General features: G+C 50.5%; 1 protein-coding gene across 2 annotated transcripts in view; it reads right to left on the bottom strand.

Annotated features, from left to right (window-relative positions):
- LOC129203126 (mitogen-activated protein kinase kinase kinase 3-like) overlaps positions 1 to 16,677 on the bottom strand; it is an 82,689-nt gene extending 66,012 nt beyond the window's left edge. The window contains exon 1 of one of the 2 annotated variants that reach the window (XM_054817119.1): positions 16,482 to 16,677. The gene's annotated coding sequence lies outside the window, so the exon portion shown is untranslated. The remainder of the gene's footprint in view (positions 1 to 16,481) is intronic. The other variant, XM_054817120.1, reaches the window with a different exon arrangement.
- Positions 16,678 to 18,131: the final 1,454 nt, after the last annotated feature.

Here is an 18,131-nt window from a genome sequence, read left to right as displayed (position 1 = left end):
TCTCTATGTGTAAGATAAAAGCCAACGCAGAAGAGTGTTGTAATTTCTTCCTCCTGCAGATTTTCATGGCCTTAGTTTTGTGTTTCCCCTCAAATGATTGAAGACTTCATGGGAGGGAAATGAAAACAAAACCATATATCTGGAAAAGTGAGGCTTCAGGTCTCTTTCTTCTATGTCTCTGGGAAAAAAAAAATAGGAAGAAGGACCAGAAACCAACAAGGAGGAATAGACACTAAAACCTCCAGATGAAATATGCCCTCAGAAAAGCATTTGTCTCAAAGCAAAATCTTTCCCGGAAAAAGCAATTGCGAGAAAAGCATCTGCACAGCACCAATCTGCTCCAGATCTGATTCGGCATCGGAAATGAAGAGTCTCCGTGAACGAAGCTTTATGCCAAAGAGCTGCAAACCCAATGTTGTGCAATGGAGAACCTGGCCTGAGAGCTGGCTTCTGCACCAGGGACTGGGACACCCAGTTCTCCTTGAGGATAATGGTAAGCAGAAACCAACCTTGTCCCTGTAGCTTTGACCTCTAAGAGTACCAAAAGCATTACAAACTTTATGACTGGTCCAACATGCTCTAACGGGGAGGTTAAGACTAAGTAATCAAGCTTTGGACTGGGAAGGATGGAGGCCCATCCCATCCCCTATGTGGGCAGCAAGATCTCATGGCAGTATCAGGGCTTTTAAGCCACTGTGCCATCTCTCACACCCATCCCACCTTCTAGCTGACCCACTTTATCTCACTTGCAACATCCTGCTGACAACATACAGGATAACACCTGTATTTCGAAGTTGTCCTACCAGTCTTTGTATACCACAATTCACCCTCAACCGGCTGCGATCGATAGTCCTTCTCACAGCCATCCCACCACACAGCTTCCTCTTTAACGAGCCACAGCCCATCTAGATTTGATTGATCACAACACAACTTTCCAATCGACTGTGAAGCCAAGGGATGAGGACTAATTGACCACCTTCTGCTCTCTCAGCAGCTACCTGGTTATTTTGCTCCTTCCTCATGGGCAAGAAGCATGAGCCCCACAGCACATGGGGAGACCAGGACCTGAGGATTGGCCCCCACGAGCCACCGCAGAATTTGCAAGGTCCTTTTTTGTGCACATCACTTCTGCTGTGCAATTCTGGATTGAGATTAGACCAGGGGGAGGAAGCCAAGCTCAGCAAGTGCTAAGTGGCAAGCGAAGTTTAAAAGATATCTTGTAGTTTTGGGCAGAAGGACCAGGTTTCTGCATAGCCCCAGGACACCACTGTCTCCACAAGCTGCTGGCTTGCACGTGCCATTGCTGGGGTGGTGGGGGGGTTATGAAACAGAAACACGTGGCTCAGCTGTCACAGGGGTTTTGTTCTCCTTGTCCTCTTGACTTGCAGTATCACATGAACTCAAGTACACTTGCCTTTGTGTGTGACTAAACACAGTAAAAAATGAGCCATCAACAATGCAGGAACCAGACTGGGCAGCACACAGCCACACTCAGACAACCTAACAGCTCTGTAGAGCACATCTATTGACCGAAGCTCAAAGCGCTCAGGGCTTCCCGGATCTGCCCTACCTCTCCTCCTGGCCCTTCACCATCCAATTTTCACGTAGTTGTGGCTCTGCAGAGCCCACACACAGGTGGTCGCTTGCTGCAGCGCACAAGAGGCAGCTTCTTGCAAAGAAGGAGAAGCAATCTCAAGTCGGCCAAACTGTGCCACCCACAGTCATCATGCAACGGTGACCTGCTCCCCCAGTGCAAGGCAGCAGGTCAAGGCTGCTGTGCTGGCCCTCCTTCATTCCCCAGGCCCGATGGAGGGAAGAAAAGATGAGGAAACTGATGAAAAGGCAGATCTTGCCTCTAAATCCAGCTTAGGGCATTGCAGAGCATAAGTCTGAGCATGACAGCTCACCAAGGCCAAGAGCAGTCTGAAAGGGAGGCAGAGCAATGAGTAATTTCCTTTCCTACAGTGTCCAGCCTGGTGTGGTGCAACAGAAAGTCACAGGCAACAGAAAGCTATGGGCCTTCTTGGCCATCTCAGAGGAAGTTTGACTTGAAAAACTTCAGAAGAGAGAAGCCCATCACCCACAAGAGACCGTGGACCAACCCTGAACTGTCAAGGCAGCCGCACAACACCTCTGAACTGAAAGACCATCAGAGCAGCACTTGCTCAGCTGCTCCAAAATCAGGTCACTTCCCCACAGTGGGGAAACAGTCAACTACTTTTAGAAGAAAGCTCTGGAGAAATACAGTTCAACTCAATATTGATTCCCACGGCCCCATTTACAGACAGACAGAATTAATTTCCAAGATGGAAAGAAACATATGCCTGCGTATCAAAACAAAATACAGAAGCCTTTCCAGTTCTTCAGCTGCATTTCAATGGAAACCAGAAGGCTGTCACGATGGAAAGATTTTAGTTTTCTAATTAATCCTCCCTGCTGAGTGTTTAATGCCGCTAATTGATGAGAAGAGGCGGTGTCCAGACAGCATTTGCAATTGCTTTTTACATCTTTAGACCAAGTTCTCTCTAAATTAAATAAGGCAGATTTGCTGCTTGCATGCACTGTGCCCTACTCCAACTCCCCCCTCCCTAGAAGATGTCTGGTTGAGGGAAGGGAGGCAAGGACCATCTCACAAAGCTCATTTACAAGTGTTGGAAGTTTTCCTGGAAAACGTCATCTGCGATACTGTCACTTCCACAGCACATGCCAAGAGAAAGACCATTGGTGCCAGGGACACAGTCTGTAGCATGAAACACCCAGCCCCTACCCTCCACAGATCTAGGGGATAGCTTCTCCTGATTCAACAGAGCAATCGCTTAGCCAAGAGATATCCCATAAAACCTCCAGAAAACTGCACAAAATGCACTGTAGTGTCAGGAAACAGATCATCAGGCCACAGCACAGCCCCAGGGGCTCTACACAGTGCCATCACCAGCAAAAACATCTCACTGGTGGCAGAGCAGGCTTGGTTACTCACCTGCACCACAGAACAGTCCAGGTCTCTAATCCTAAATATTGATCTCACGCTGGTGTTCAGAAGACGACACATGAGTGGAGTGACCCTAAATGCAAAAGCCAGCACAGTCTCAACATGAGAAGGCAGCTCAGCACGTGCCTAGATATGAAATTTCTGATCCCATCCCTTACCTGTGCTCAGCACATGCTCTAGTTCTTCCCCAAATTAAAGACAGAATCTGTTCCCTTTATACTCAACACTCAGCGATTTCAGTTTGGGAGATGCTAAGTGCTCTGAGCTGCAAATGAAATCACGGGGTATGAAATTTAAAAAAAAAAAAAGTACGTATGCTTGAGGCAGTGCTATGGTTACTGAGGAGTAATAAACGAAGCAGTGTTGATGGTCCCCAAGCTCAGGCCTGAAACTCCAGCACTGATCTGTTTGTCATAGCAATAGCATTTCCACCTGCACCTTTCTGATGTCTCCTGCGGGAGTCTTCACACATCACCATGACAGATCATGGCCAACGGAGCCCAGGCCAGCTGTGCAGATGTCTGGCTGGCTGACCTCTCCTTAGCAAAAGGCTCCTAATTTTTTTCCCCCCTTATTATTAGTAGTTTTCAAGCCGCCTACTCCATCATAAATATAAAGTAAAATTAGCTTATTCCTAGAACGTTAAAAAAAGATAAGCTGATGCCTGCACAAACTGAGTCCAAGCAAGTCAACAGGAAGGCTCCAAGCATGCAAAGAATGTCCAGCCTAGAGTAAAAAATGTCCAGTCTGGAGCTTTTGGCCCTTTTACTACAAAATCCTATTGCTGCAAGAAACTTGTGCACGTGCAAGTCAAGTCACGCGCATTTAGAGTCCCTCACCTGCACAGGCTGGCTGCTACTCTTCCATAGTAAACTACCCTGAGTAAACTACTCCTGTCTGCCCAACAGCCTATTAATAAATATACACCAGGGAGAAAAATTGCATGCCAGCAGGGAGGTGGATGAGATGATCTAATAGGACCTTTTCCATCTCAACTTTTATGCTTAGTCACAAGATAAATATCTCCCACGTTGTAAAGAAACACGGTGGCTTTGCTTGCCTGCTTATATTGGGAGAACGTTGCCCTCTGAAGACATTACGTTTTCCGGCCGTTATTTCACTGATGCTAACAGGACTTACCCAAGGAGAGTTAAGCAAAGGAGGCCTTGTATTTGCCTGGCTTTCGGCTTCAGTAAGCTCCGAGGCAACCAAGCAAGTCCCCTAATTCCTGTCCCAGCAGCCACAAGCAGCGCAGGAACCTCATTTCTGTATTATTGTAGTACTTGCGCTTCTCTGAGCGCTCAAGTCTGATCCCGTCCAACATGGAGAGACACTCAATTTACTTTTGCAGAAAGCAGGTTGGTAAGAGAACAGACAACAAACATCCCTCCATCAACCAGCCAGGTCAAGCCTCCTGCAACAGACTGTCAGAAAACAGCTCAAAAAAACCCCAACCACCTCAGAAAGAGAAATGCAAGAAACCAAAGGGTTTGGGGAGAAGAGAAGCCAATGCAGCTTACATAGCACAGAATAGAATAGTATAGTATAGTTTGGGTTGGAAGGGACCTTTGAAGGTCATCTGGTCCAACCCTCCTGCAATAAGCAGCAATATCTCCAACCAGATCGGGTTGCTCAGAGCCCCGTCCAACCTGACCTTGAATGTTTCCAGGGATGGGGCATCTAAACTCTCTGGACAACCTGTTCCAGTGTTTCACCACTCTCACTGTAAAAAAAAATTCTTCCTTACACCTAGTCTGAATCCACCCTCTTAGTTTAAAACCATCACCCCTTGTCCTATCACTACAGGCCCTACTAAAATGTCTGCCCCATCTTTCTTTTAAGCCCCCTTAAGTATCGAAAGCTTACATTGCAATTTGCATTGGCATTGATTCATGCCACTAGGAGCAACAAGGCCCCTTCTAAGTTTTAAAATGCAAAAGAAGTGCAGTCACGCAGAGAAAGCTCCGGCAGCTGCATTACTCCAGCATCTCCACAAAATGTGTTCCAGCAAAGCAGGCACCAACACGCAAGGTTTCTACAAGAGACCATCCTCACACACAAAAAGCAATTGAGAGCCTCAGAATCTCAGATCTGCAAATTTCACCATGTGAAGAAAAAACCCTTTTACCATATAAATTGTAAAAAAAACCCCACCCCACACCATAAAAAACCCGAAAGCCGTGCAATCTGGATCTCTTGTAATGAGACAGGCACCAAGGGATGGGGAAGCAACACTGGAAAGGGAGTTAGGAATAGAAGGTTTTGCTTCATTTTCTAGTTCAGCTGGCGGACCATGGGATGACCCTGAGCATTGCCAATTCTCATAGGATTCAGTGCTTTTCATCAGTACCCAGTTCCTGGAGTCACATGATTACATCAGAATCCACACTTCCTTTTTTTTTTTGGTTAAAAAGAAGTACGTCTTATGAAGAAAGCAGTTTGAAATGCTCCAACAAAAAAAATAGAAAAAAATTTCAAAAAATCTCACTATTTTAAACTTAATAATCAATTTTTTGGAGGAAAGAATATGCTCCAGGATTCTTTTCTCACAATACTATACACTGGAAAACTTAGACTGGGTGGGCAATGGCTGAATTTGGGATGGGGGGGTTCAACATCCCCATCTGTAAGTCACAGATGAGAAAATGCAGCTTTTATAGCAACACCCGCCTAGAAACCAGGTAGCCCCTTTGAGCTACCCTGATGCTGACCTCTCTAGTCAAAAGAGCGTTACGCATTGGGGGACGATGCGAAGGCACTGCAGTTTAAAAAAATTAATAATACAGCAGAACAGCTTTCCAAATTTTGCTCCCACTTATTTTATCCTGCATCAAGCGGAGTAAAGCCCTGGATGTCATCTATGTCAGCTCATCTGCTGGCATCCTCTGCTCACCAAAACTACCGGATTTACAGCCACTGGTGGGGTCTTGCCCAGCAAAAATACCTCATGGTAGTAACTAGTGTGTAAATAAGGACTTGACCTTCTGAAAAAGCCTTCGTTGGCTCTTACGGCTCGTGTGCTGGTGCCGAGCCCTGGGGCAGCGCTTCAGCCCACTGTGCTAGCCACCACGGCACTACAGGGCTGCAGCTAGCCACCACTTAAGGGTAATAAACTTTGGTCAGGCATTCCAACATGCACAAGCACCACAAAGAGGAGAAGACTGCAGGTTACATTTATTTCCTTTTTTTTGCATGGAAGAAAACTATTAAGATCTAGAAGACTTGGATCTGAGGTGTGCTATGCTATGCATTGAATACATTATATCCATGGAAAAAGGGGGTAAACACTACACTTCTGATTAAACCAGTGGTCTTTACCCACTCTGCCCAAAGCTAACTAAGATGCAGAGAAATTCAGAGGAGGAAGAGAACAGGAAGGACCTGAGAAATTGTGGTGGGCACAGCAGCTTTGGGTGCTGGGTGCTTGCCCAGGCAGCAAGCCCAGAGCCAAGCCCGAGGAGGTAGCATCCATCGCCCCGACTTGAGCTCGTCTGTGCATTCCTCGAGCAAGAAGGATTTGCTTTTTGTCAGCTGTGCAGGCAGACACGATAGCAAGTCAGCTGTTCCTGCCTTGCAGGACATGCACAGGGGCAGAAAAAGGAAGCCTCGCTGCTCTTGCTGGCAAACTTTCTGGGTTTTTGTATTATCTCATCTTTGAGATTACAAGGAAGTGAGCACAAACCTGTTCAGTCACATTGTTCCCGCTCACCCCTGGCCAACAGCCGGACCATTACTTCTGTGTTCCTGCTGTTCCCAGGACAGAGCCGCTGCCCCTCTGCAGCCCTCGGGCAGCCCTAACCCCTTCCCGCGGCACAGCGGGACGCGTTTCTGCCTGTCCCAGCTGGGCAATTTCACCACAGCCAAGCACTGGCAGAGAACGTGCACAGCATGAGAGGTCAGGCCACATCTAATAAATTCCTGAACTCAGCTAACGTTGCTGCATACAGTGTTTAACAAGCCTAACCCTCGCTCTTTCCACCACCTGCAAAGCACGGGCACGTTAAACCCACTGCTCCGCGTATCTGCCTATTCCAACCTTCTATACCTTCTGCCTAGTGAGGATTTCCCCTACCTTCTCTCTGCCCGCTCTCAGGTGCCTGCGAAGGGTAGCTAGACTCAGGAAAGATACGGCAGAGGCTGCTGCAATCTGGTTACAGAGGTTGCAAAACACCTGGAGACCTCCTGCAACCCGAAGTTATCGCACAGCTATCGCCGCTCTGATTCTCCTCCAGTTAATGCTCGTCTTGCAGCACTTGGTCCTCAGGAATGGAAATGCTGCTGCCTTTAGACTGAGCAGACAAAACCAGAAAGTGAATCGAGAATCTACAAATAAATAAATAAATTTTGTGGGGGGTTTTTTTAATTAAAAAAAAAAAAGATTGACCAAACACTAAAAAACCTCTTGCTAATACTCTGCCTTGCTGCATTGCTATAGAATCAGTCTTCTATTTGAGCAAACATTATCACCCAAAAAAAAGGGATGCAATTACGGTTTTGTTTGTAGAATTTTCCCTGCATCTCCTTCTCCTTCCCCAGAAGGATTTGCTTAAAAAGAAAAATACCACCCATAATGTTTGTATTCTTGCATATTTAAGAGGAAAAATACAGCATGCGGCTCTAATCTTTCCTCTTTTTTACAGCAAAACATGACTAAATGAGACACACTACAAAAACTACAGATGTGGAAGTTACAGGTCTTTTTTTTTTTTCCCCCCTTTTTCAAATGAAGTAAGTATTTTATTAGGAGAGCTCAAAAATCCAGATCACACATACAAAGAAACGAGTTTGGAAATCCCCCTCCCTCCACCCCCACTGCTATTTGCTAAGGAAACCAGATGCCCAAACCCAGCCAAAAAATGATCTCAGCCATTCTTAAGAGAGCCTGCAGTGCATTTTCATGAGTCATGGAAAGCAACAACTCGTTGCTTTGGTAATGCTAGGTAAGCAACTGGTCATCCATCCACAACCAGACGTCCAGCAGTAAGTCAAAGAGCAGACCGTTTCTTGACAGATTACATCAGAGACAGCCCCAAAGTAGAGCCTCACGGCAAGTTTACCTCGCAGGAGGTTTTGTAAGACACACCACAAAGTGTGTCCTATAAAAGCATTTAGCAAAGCATTCAGCAGCCGGGACCTCGGATGGTCCTGATCCCTGCGTGGCAGCGGTGCTTCTCAGTGTCCCACCTCCCAGAGCAGGCAGAGATGCCCACTACGGGCAGCGAACGGAGGGGGAAGCGACAGAGGCAGGGATTAGGAAGAAGGCAAGTCCCTTACCCACACCCCACAAGCTGGGGCAGATAGGAAACCTGCTGCCTGCCAGCCCAAAACCCAACGCTGGAGGCAAGAAGGCTTGTAGTAAGAATTGCAGGATGCTTCATCCACCAGAGCCCTTCCAACCAGGGGTCTGCGGTGACCGCACAGCACATACACGCAGGACTCAATGCACATATGCACACAGGCGCGTGAAAAACATACTTAAGATTTCATCAGTCTCTGAGCAAATTGCTTGCTCTTCTCATTGCTCAAGGACCGCAAGCTAATAACCAGGAGGGTGCAAAACCTGCGGTTAAGCAGAACACTGTGTCTACCACCACCTCAAGACTCATGCAATAAATGTACATGCAATTTATCCAAGCGGTGCAAAGGGAAAAGCAGGCTTTCAAAATATGTATTATATATGTAATTTCCCTACCACCGTCTCTGGGTGAGGGAGGCTACTGCAGGGGCACCACTCAAAGCCCTCGGTGACACTCCTGAGCACACCCAGGAGGACAGCGGCGTTCAGTGACAGAGCCTCAGGCTTGTCAACCATACCTGTCCACAGCACCCATCCATCAAAACCCAGGGTTTTTTTTGAAATCCAGCCCAAGCCAGGTCAGGGATGTGGGATGTTCCCGCTGCAGCAAGGGGAGACCCTTTCCAACACATCCCACATTCTTTCACAATCATCTCCCACCTTCATCACGTCCTGGCGATTCCCACAGCACACACACAGCCACCGCTGCCCGAGAAGCTCCCGCAAAGGTGAGACACCAAACTGCACCTCTCTGGCAATGCATGCTGCAAAAGGCAAACCGGCTTCCCGTGTAACGGTGAACCGGGTACTGGAAGTCTTGCTCCACCTCATCCAAGTTGCCAAGTCGGGACCTCTCTGGTGGTCTGGGATGAAAGCACAGTGTGCCACACCACCTCCCTGCGACAGCCCAACCGGCTTCCTGAAAGGGAAGTTCTCCTGCACAGGATTTCCTGGACATAGACCAAGACTTGAGCTAGCTCGTCCCCAGCTTTCCCTCCAGAGATGAAGACAGTTACAATCTTCAGTGCCTTTTGTGCTGGGTCCAAAAGCAGTTTGTTTGGCCTCGCCTCCTATAACACAAACTGCAAACAGAAGACACGTCCTCACTCCTTACAGCCCCATCCTGAAGCCGACCGGGCACGCACCCGCTGTTAGTCACACCGGTAGTGCTGTAGGTGAAGTTGCTGAAACATTGTGATGATTAAACATTTTCTCTCTCTCGAGCCATCAGCCAGGTAACAGTGACACACATCATGCACATCTTTAACAGTGCAGCACCTTGGGGAAAGCCTTGTGGAAAGCCCCAGTGAGCATACTCACTCCAAACAAAAATAGGCAAGAGCAGGCATGGTTCCTCAAATCCTTCATGCTCAAGAGATCATTTCAGCCAAGCGAGGTGAAGCCAAGCCAGCCTTCAGACAGAGACCATCATCAGGGTACGCAGAAAACAACACAGCTGCTCTTTTATTGGAGCCACCCATGACTCAAGTCAGCATCCAGAAGCACTTCGTATTCCCCGGACAGCACAGCCAAAAGTGACCGTATCGCAAGAGGGGTAGCAAGCAGGCACCAGCCCAGGCCACCGGTGAAGCAGATCCTCCCAGCCAGCAAAGTCAGGGTGAGCAGAGGATGAGGAGCGGGAGAGAGCGCTGGGCTGTGTGGTCCCACATCCAGGCAGCCCTGATGGTCCCCTGCCAGCCTCAACACCCAGGCGGCTACAGCGGGAGACGTCAGCAGGGCTTCCTCGGGCTGCCACCATCAGAGGAGCAGCTCCTGGGAGTTAACAGGAGCCAAGTGCAGAGTTTTCCAGTGAAAACTCAAGAGAGAAACATGACAGGACTTGCCCCATCACGATTCTTCCAAGGCACTGCAATTGGCCCCTGTGGCCACCGTTCAGAAGGCATGCACAGTGAGAGCACTAAACCAGCACCTTTCCCTGCCCTCTTCCCTCCGGCAAACCACGGCACAGCTCGGGAGCAGCTCGAACGCACCCTGTTTCTGGGCTTATCCCAGACAGCAACCACGTTCAGAGCCAGACCTTGAACCTTTCAATAAAACCAATGATGCAATAAGCTAAGCGCAGCTCAATACAGTCTCTGTCTATCTCTTTTACTTGCCACCAGCACCATCCAAAGAGAAATAACTGAAATATCTTGCATATTTCTCTAATGACTCTTGCTACTCTGTTAGCACCGGCACTGAGCGACTAAGACCAAGGAGCAGCAAACGCATTCCACCGGTTTATTAATCGGGTGCTCAGGTTTCCCAAAAGCCACTCTCCAAGCGGGAAGCCAGCAGAAGGATTGCAGCAGAGGGATCAGTGCTGTGTTTTTGTGCTGAAAGGCAAACAGAAGGCATCGAGGCTGCAGTGTGAGTACGTCGCATCAGCAAGGAAAGCTTTCCAGGAGCTTGGCCCAGCCTGGTATCTTTACTGAAGGGTGAAGACAAGCCCTGCTCCGCTGCACATCAATGCGTTGACCATCCTCAACAGAAGCAAGCCCAAATCTCTGATCTCTGATTTCCAAGTACCGGTTATTCATCGCTTACACACTCCCAGACTGCTCTGCCCCACCATCCCAGCCCACACACTTTCTTCCAGCCACCCACTTCCACAACGACCACGTTATTTCTGCTGCAGATACTAAGCCGAGTTATCAAGCCATCAGCATCACCCACCTATACATAACACTGCCGGCCGCCCTTTACGATGACACTGCGCTGACCCAGCATGCAAAAAAGGGACCGTCCCCCGCAGGGCACTCCCCGGGTAGTGGTGGAGAGGAAGAGGCGAGAGGCTGAAAGGAAGAGAGTATTTCAGCCAGGGTTTCTGTGCATGCACACGAGCCTTTCCTTCAGTTCACCTTCACCACCAGCTGTAACAGACCTCACCTGACACTTTTTCCCCATGCCGTGTCCCTGACCAAGCCTGCCTTATCGCAGCACTCAGGCTGCCCCAAGCAAGGGATGTCCCAACCCTTTAATCCAGATCAGAGGTGAGATTTCCCCATTATTAAGAAACGTACCCACCACCCTGCCACAGGGTCCTCATGCCTTGGGGTAGGGCACCACTGCTGCCACCTTGCCGAGCAAAAGGTGCAAACGGCACGCTATGAAGAGATTAAATTTCTGCTAGATTTTTTTAGGCTCTTATCATGGAAGGCGCTGCACTATTTCCAGTTTACAACTAGACTACGATGATCAGACCTCTGTTCAACCACAAAAACCCAAAGAGGTTGTAACACAAAAGCACTAAGTGAGGACAGCACGTTATTTGAATCATCACGATGAACTTCCACGTACAAGGACAGACCTCAACAGATTCCCCAGTCTTCCTCTGAACCTCTGCACCGAGGCCAGCAGCAGCAGAACTCATAGCACACAATAGATAGAGGGTTCACTCTTGCACACGATGTTTGGGCTAACGACTGTTACACACAAAATTTTCAAGAGCCCCTTGGGGATTTGTGGGTACTTGGAAGCCGCTGTGCAAGAAACACCTTCACATGGACAAGATGGACGCAATCGCTCCAGGACAGCCCTAGTAGTGCAGGAGCACTCAAAGCATTGCAGAGGCCACAAATACGCTTCAGCAGCGTTGGATTTAAGACTTCCCTACCTCCTTTGCAAAGACTTCTTTTTCCATCAATTATTATCCCAAAGCAATTGTACTGAGTCTTTTTTCTTCCAAATCACCTAGGTCTCAAGCGGACGACCTTTTATTATTTAGCATGAAGCTCCTGGCCGTAGCAGGTTTGTAGAACGTCTCTTCTCCACCCACTCAGAGCTACTTTTTCAAGCAATTTGGTGTTTAATCACTACCTGAACACTCAACCCACCCTCCCACCCCCTCCGAGGACCTGACCTGCACAAATGCTATTTACACAGCTGCCCAGGCAATAGCTTGGCCGGCTCCTTCCAGGATCTGCCCTGTGCTGCCAGGCATGGCATGCAGCACCCATTGCCAACCGGACTTTGTCCCGTGCAGCTTCTATGGTGCCAGGCCAAACCCTGGCTCAGCTCCACCCTGGGTTTCATTGCTGTTGTCAATTGTGCTCCCTGGGCCGTCCCAGATCATCTTGCAGACTGCAGAGTATAAAATTAGGGGAGCTTTCACCAAAGTGACAACTAGTTCTGCATAAAACGGTGGCCAACATGGGCTTCAACTCAGCAGAGCAGGACAGGTTCCAGTCTACTATGGATTCTCATTAAATTCAGAGTCCCTTGGACACCACTAACATTTATATTAGGATATTCCAGGGTAAGGAAAAGTGTTTGTGGAATGCATTTGGGAGCTGAATCCCCCTTTTGGGGTGTATATGGGTATACCTTTAACTTCTAAAAGCCTCAGGAAGTCACGGTCAAACCCTCTGGGTAGCCTTTGCAGACACCCCAAACACTCTGAGAACAGGAGCTGGCACCCATGATGAGATGTAGGGATGACATGCAATGGCATGTCCCCACCCTGGGTCACAGAGACAGAGGGAAGAGCCGTGAACAGCCGCAGGGCTCGACCATGAACCCACACACCCCTAGCTCGCTGAACCCTTCCACCACAACCACTGCGGCACCGGGTGAGCCAGCTTTGGGCCAGACTGGTGCTGCATCTTCCACCATCCCAGGCTCAGCTTGGCCCCAAGCCCTGTGGCTCCAGGGAAAGCAACAGCCTCAGCGCTGAAACAAAGCAAGAAGCCGTGTACCCCCAGCCCCAAAACTCTGTTAGCCCCACTGCAGCATTCTTCTCTTGCTCTCCCTTCCTGTGCAACCAGTCTTCTGCAAGGAATAGCCTCTCAGTGGCTTTGAAGAGGAAGGCAGCTATTTTAAAGGAGATTTTTGCTTTTAATTTTTCGTGTTATTAAAGATGACCTGGAACAGACCGATTTGGCTGGACACTGGTGGCATTTTAGTGACTAACGGGAGGATTACTTGGGCAGACCAGATCAGAATTGCAGAGGTGGACAGAAGGCAAACAAAAACGCCCACATATCCATGCTCACACGTGCTTGCTCACACCTTCACAGACAGAAAACCACTCGTCCATCTGATGCCCACCACAGCATTCACCACATCAGATGAAGGCTCATGCCACACAGGGTATGAGGCAAGCCCACGGAGACAACATGTTCAGGCACAATTGAGATGACAATCACCACCTCTGCATCTCACATCACACTCGGCAAAGGCAGAAAAGGTGCCAGGAAGAAACACGGTCCTGACCCGGTGTGCAAAGCCACACGCGGGGACAGGGAGCTGCTTCCTGGAGACGCTCACCAAAAACACCTGGTCACCCATTCCCCTTATGGAGCTTAAATAGGAAAATAAATAAAGTCTGGGGATCGAGGGTGAACCAGCCAGGTTCAGGATCAGCATGCCATTTATAGCTTTTCTGAAATGTGTCTGAGGAAATAAAAAAAAAAAAAAACCCAGTTGAATTCCATATTCCCCTTCTTATGGCTCCATAATGCATTTTCCATCTCCCCAGTGCACAGCTGACATTCTGCACATTTCTGTGCACACTGCCTTTGGCCTGTACTACGTGCAGGGAAGGGAGTGGAAGGGACTGAGCCCAACAGCCTCCCGCTGCTGTCAGGCATCAGCGAGCACCGGCCCCATTGCCCGCAGCTCCCCGCCATGGGAGCCGGGCTCCAAAGGGCTCAGCCATCTCCCCAGAAAGGCTGGCATGTGGGGTGCGTGTCTCTCTCCTCTGCTGGACCTCAGGATCTAAGAGAGTCCAGAGATTTGTAGAGAGAGAAAACATGTTTTCTTAGATCAGATGAGCTGGCTGAACTGCAGTTGAATATCTCTTCTTTGTTTTTCCTTTTCCTTCAGATGTTCTCCTCAATTAGGAGAGCCAAGGTAAGCTCAGAGCAATTGCTCCCTCCTAATTCTCAGCTCTGAGGTTTGCTGCTTCTGCATGTAGACAGCCTTGTACGCTCCAAAGCCCATCTGCATTCACCGAGCAGTCTAACAAAAGATCTCCCTTCTAACAGCAAACCCTGACTCACTTCCCTCCAGCCGCCACCAGCAGGTCTCCGACGGCAGGGCCAGATCACCCAGCACAGAAAAACCTGCCAGCTTTCACACTGGTCCCCACGTCCAGCTGGGGAGAGGAGGGCCGGAAGCACATCACCTTCCGTAACGCAGCAGCACGCTTCATCCCACCGCTCTGTCGGGGAGCAGCACACACCGTGCAATGCCTGCCAGCATCTTCCCAGTTGGAAAATTCAGAAAACACATCAAGTCCAAGCTGCACGCTACCACCATGAAGCATCATCAAGCAATAGCAACGTTTCAGAAAGGATGGAGTGAGGACTCTCTGGCTGCCATAATCACTGGCTCTTAGCGACGCAGTCTCTCCCTCCTGGATGAAAATCCAGACTACATCCCTTTGCGTGAGCACATCTCCCTCGTGGGCTCCAACAGCCTCCGAAAAAAGAAACGCATCGCTCACCAGCACACGTTGACAGGGCAGAGCTGTGGGTTTCTGATGGAGATTTAAGACCCACGGAAAAAACTGTGGTACCAAAACACGTTTAGAGAAGGAAGGTATAAAAGAGCCTTTAAATCCACATCCCAGCAGGCTGGCAGCCCATCCAGCCTCACGTCCTGCCTCCAACAGAGGAGCTTTTACATGCTGTGAAACCTTCCTAAACCTCCTAAGCTGTGGAGATACACCCTGAATCTGCAGGAGCCCTGGGAAACATTGAACCCTCTGATTGTAACTAACATCAAATCAGGGGCTCTGGACAGTGAACCATCCAGTGCTGGTATTCACAAGACACTGGTAGCCACCGGCAAGCCCCCAAACACAGCTGATCTCCCACATGCCTGAAGAACGACTCCCAGGACCTGCACTCTGGGCATGAATCCTGCACAGAGCTACACCAAACTGCACGTGTCGGACTGGAAATAAATTCACAAGGCGCCACAGAAGGAAATTCCCCCAAACCGCTCACATTTACCAAAGAAGCAAAAGAGCTTGACCCTGGAAATCCCTGGGATCACTTAAACTCCACACAAATCCCAAGCTTCCAGATCCCAAGTGAGCCCCAGATTTTCAGTCCATGCACCAGTAACGCACGTGGACCCTGCATCAAACCAGGAGTGGGTCTGCTTCCAAAAACCACCAGATTACACGACAGGAATTGAAGAGGAGGATAAAAGCAGTGGCTGAGCGGGAAACTGCTCTCCAAGCTGCATCAGGGCCAGTAAGAGACACTCTTGGCCGCCGTGCGTGACCTGGCAAGCCCGCCGCCACACACCCACTCGCGTTGGCACATGGCTCCCACCTCCGCTCCGCTTTTCTCCCCACCCGACCACGGAGGGCTGAGGTTTGGTGCCGGCAGAAGAAATCCTCCTGGAGCATCACAGCACGGCTCCCCGCGACAGCACGGCTGGCTCCGTCCAGGTGGAAATCCAGCTTCCCAGCTCTGCCAGCCAGCACAGCCACTCGCACCGCACGGGTACCGGCTCCCCTCGCCTACGGGGGTCCATGCCCATCACAGAGCCTTCCTCCCCACCGCTCACCCCATCATCACCGCTCGGGACAGACTTTGCTCCCAGTGAGGGTGAGGGCTGGCCTGGCAATCCTGCAGATCCCTGGCGTGGACATGATGCTTTCCACCGAAGCAGGACCCAAGTGACTGCAGCCAGCGACATACCCGCTGGCTGAACAGTTTAACGCATCCCGGTAATGGGACGGGCTCTAGCAGGGTCTAATCCTGGCGCTCGCTGTCAGGCAGCCGCAGCAGGGACAGGCTTCCAGGCTGACTCATGGCACCAGGCAACAACCTGGCAAAAATAGTTACGGAGCCAAAGCCGAGCCCGCTAACACAAGGCGGGGGCTGTGCCCGGGAGCCCCGGTGCCCGGGAAGGTAAATGCCAAAGGGGAGGCAGGTCCTCCCCGTGCCCCGCACCCCAGGCCCCCTCCTGGGGACCCGCTCCCACCCCCTGCTCGCTCCCGCGGCTTCCCAAAGCTCGGAGCGACTGGCCCGGAGGGACAAACTCCCGCTTGCAAGACTAAAGGCAAGGAAGAAAAAGCCACCGGAACCAAACCCGGCTGCAAAACTCTCGCTCACCACTGTGAAAAAGACAATAAAAAAAAGACCGAAACAAACCCTCGCACCGCCGCCCGGCGCGGGTGCAGGGACCTACCGCCCGCGGAGCGCCCCGTCCCCTGGGCTGGGCGGAGAGACTTACCGGTCCTGCGGAGCGGCTACCCGCGGAGGGCCATTCCCGGCGACTCGGAGCACCGCGGTTCCAACGGCACGGCACGGCACGGCACGGCACGGCACGGCACGGCACGGCACGGCACGGCACGGCACGGCACGGCACGGCACGGCACGGCACGGCACGGCACGGCACGGCACGGCACGGCACGGCGGCAGCAGCGGGGCCCGGGGCGGTGCGGGGCGGTGCACAAAAGCGGGAGGAAGCGGTGACGCGCGGAGCCGCTGCGGCCAATGGGACGGCAGGGAGGGCTCGGCCGGCCCCGCCCCGCCACCATCCACTCACCTACCGAGCCGTACGCCCGCGGGGTGCCGCGCCGCTGGGGGGCGCCCTGGTGCCGGGGGGGGGGGGAGTCTGGGCCGGCCCGGCCCGCGGGGCAGCTCCGAGTCGGGGAGGGGGGAGCGACCCGCAGCCCCGCTCGGTCCCGGTGGGGCTACCCCGGCCCCGCAGCTCGGATCAGCCCCGATTGGACACCACGGCATCCCCCGCCTGTGCTTTCATGAAGGATGGAAGTTGTCCTTCCGTGCTCCAACTGAGGGTTTCTGGGACTTTCTGAAACACGGAGGCTGGGACCAAACTGTCCCACTTCGGGTTAATGTGAAAAACCAGGAGATGATGAAAAATTGTGTTGAAACCTCCAGACTCTGGGAGATAGGGCTTCATGAGTTGAAGCACTGGAGAAGCTGGTGAAACCTTACTGCAGCATAGCTTTCTGCTGCGCCCAGCTTTCTCCACGCGAAGATGGGGTGAAGGGATTGTTCTCTGACAACTTGTTTTGGATTTGCCTCTTTTTGGGGAAACTGAAACAAAAGTGAACCATAGTTAAGACCAAACGGTGTGGGGAGGCTGTTCCCGGGCTCTGACTTTATGTCACAGCTTGGTCCCCATTACAGGTCAGGGCTCCCTGGGCAGCTCCCCATGGGATTTACACTCTCCTGTCCCAAACCTCTTGAGTGAGTCCAAATCCCTTTGAACTGTCTCTCTATACGTGGAGCCATTGATGGCTTAAAGGCAAAATTAATCCCTGAGCAAAGGGCTGATGCAAGTCTTGTGCCTGAAAGACGGATGGAAGTGGGACCTGAGTGTTGTACCAGATACCACTCAGACTGGTGGGAGAGAAAATTCACGTAGACAATGGAAAAAGCAGGTAAGAATATATTTTTTTATTATTTCCCTGTTCTCCCACTTAGTAAATGTGTTTTGGAGAGGGACAGGAACAAAGTCAGTTCAAGATTTTGGGTGGGGAGAGAAAAAGAAATGGGCAGAATCCTAAACCCAGACCCATTCCCCTCAAGTTTTTAAGGACTTGCTGCTGCAAGAAAGTTTGAGCCATTGCCTATAACGGCAATAGAAACCCCAACCAGGGACCCCTCCTGAGAGATTCAGATCTCACATGCTCGTATACAATCGCGTGACCTATTAATAAAATCCATAGAAACCAATTCTGTATATACCAAATAACAGCAGATGGCTCCAACCCAAACTGCTCCGGGTTCCCTCACTTCATAAATGATTTTACTAGGGCCAGTCGTGATCTTGATGTAATTGAATAGGTTTCACTCTTTTCTCTCTCCCTCCCCCTTCCCAGAATATTTGTGCAGTTTACGGAGAGATATCCAG

The sequence above is a fragment of the Grus americana genome, chromosome 2 (assembly GCF_028858705.1).
Source record: "Grus americana isolate bGruAme1 chromosome 2, bGruAme1.mat, whole genome shotgun sequence".
NCBI lineage: Eukaryota > Metazoa > Chordata > Aves > Gruiformes > Gruidae > Grus > Grus americana.
This window is presented reverse-complemented; position numbering and strand designations above follow the sequence as displayed.